Source organism: Oryzias latipes, chromosome 5 (genome assembly GCF_053564925.1).
Source record: "Oryzias latipes strain Hd-rR chromosome 5, Olatipes_Hd-rR_3.1".
Taxonomy (NCBI): domain Eukaryota; kingdom Metazoa; phylum Chordata; class Actinopteri; order Beloniformes; family Adrianichthyidae; genus Oryzias; species Oryzias latipes.
This window is the reverse complement of record NC_136241.1, coordinates 25,754,519-25,756,334: the sequence shown is the minus strand read 5'-3', so window position 1 is coordinate 25,756,334 and position 1,816 is coordinate 25,754,519. Positions and strand designations below refer to the sequence as shown.

Sequence of the window (1,816 nt, the reverse complement as noted above, 5' to 3'; positions counted from 1 at the left end):
ATTGTTTTCACTGCAGAGAAGAGATACTTCATTATTAAAAAGGCACGCTTTGAAGTAGCTCTGATTGATTCATCCAGCTACTGTGAAAAACAACAATGAATAAAAAAAGAGGTTCAAAGTGTTGAATAATGGAAGAAGAAATGCTTAGAGGACTTTCAGTTCTCTTTATTTTTTACATGCTGTAGCCTCTGAATTTATTCACATAAACATTTGTTTGCAGAGGTAAAACAAAGTCTAACATCTCACTGGTTAACAGGGGCTTTTTCTGGCTTCCATACTTAATAATATTTTCTGTGAAAAACGTCGGAGTGATGCAATTTCAGGAAAGAATCATGAATATGCAGAGGATCTAAAAGTAGCAGGTTAAACCTACATAGCAGCAGAAGAGAGAGATGAAATAACAGAACTAGGTACGTATGAAGACGATGGGAGTGAGGTTCTCTAAAAACTGTCAAAAAATACGTTTTTCTCCTAGTGACATCACAAGAATCATTGAGATTTGGTAAACTAGAACCACCTAAACATGTTGCCTACTAATGGTATGGATGCATCTTGTGACTTACAGTAGGTGCAAAGTTGCAGGTGTTGTTTAATAAATAACATACTGCATAAATTTGGTGCACTAGGTACCCTGTCCACCCATCCTGATCAAAACCAAGTCCAAAGCGATCAGCGATGACAAAGTTTCAGCCAGTGGACTGTTTAATGCTTATCATTAACATTGAAGATGTCATTTACAACAGCTACCGTATTTTTCGCACTATAAGGTTCACCTAGAAGCCTTAACTTTTTTCAAAAAATGACAGTGCGCCTAATATATGGATTTATTCTGGTTGTTTACTGATGTTGAAGTGATTTTAAGAGGTACACAGCTCTCTGTCAAAAAGTTGCAAACTATTTTGGGAGTTTTTGTAAATATGCTAACGAGGCTAGCTGTCATGATACGAACGAGAGTTCAGAAATGACCCAGATGCTGGAACCCGGAAGGAGACTGACACAACGGTAAGAACTCAATGGTTTAATTTAAACCAGAACTTGACAGAACTTCCTTCCAGGAAGAGCGAGCGTGAGCAGGCTGGAGGGATCTTGAACAGGAATCTCCTTGAGGGGAAACAGCGGTGGGAGCGAGGCTTGAACCACGACGAGGCGAGGCACTGGCTGGAGGCTTCTTGAGACGGCGTGGGCGAAGCTTGAACCAAGGCGAGACGAGGCGGCTGGCAGGAGGTTTCTGGGTTCGGCGTGACTGCAGCGTAGGAGGATTGCGACCAGGTGAGGATCCAGAAAGTTAACGTCCTGAGGCAGAGCGAGAAAAATCATGAGCTTGAGTCTACTAGACTTGAGACAAAAACATGAGCTGACCAGACTATGCACCATAGGAGGAACAACGAACTGGCACCGGCTGATGATCCTGGAGGAGTTTATGAAGGCAGGTGATGAAGAGGTGAGTGGATCCAGCTGGTCGCGTCCAACAGAGGAAGGAGGGGGGAGGAGGGAGTAACTGACAGGCCATGACAGTACCCCCCCCTCAACGACCGCCACCAGGCGGTCCAGGGCGACGATCAGGATGGGCAGCATAGAAGTCGTCGATGAGGGTATGGTCCAGGATGAGCGAACGCGAGATCCACGAACGTTCCTCCGGACCATACCCCTCCCAGTCCACCAAAAATTGGACCCCACGACCACGACGCCGGACGTCCAAGACCGCCGAGACCGTGAAGGCGGGAGCCCCATCCATGGTACGGGCGGGTGGTGGGGAAGTGGACGGCGGGCACAACGGGCTCTCAGACACTGGTTTGATCTGTGACACGTGAAAAGT

At 46.3% G+C, this 1,816-nt stretch overlaps 1 long non-coding RNA gene across 1 annotated transcript; it reads right to left on the bottom strand.

Annotated features, from left to right (window-relative positions):
• Positions 1 to 1,003: 1,003 nt before the first annotated feature.
• Positions 1,004 to 1,498, bottom strand: LOC111947457 (uncharacterized). The gene is made up of 2 exons (XR_013656070.1): positions 1,372 to 1,498; positions 1,004 to 1,293 (listed from the first exon to the last, which is right to left on the bottom strand). It is a non-coding gene; the product is annotated as an uncharacterized LOC111947457 (long non-coding RNA).
• Between the last annotated feature and the right edge of the window lie 318 nt (positions 1,499 to 1,816).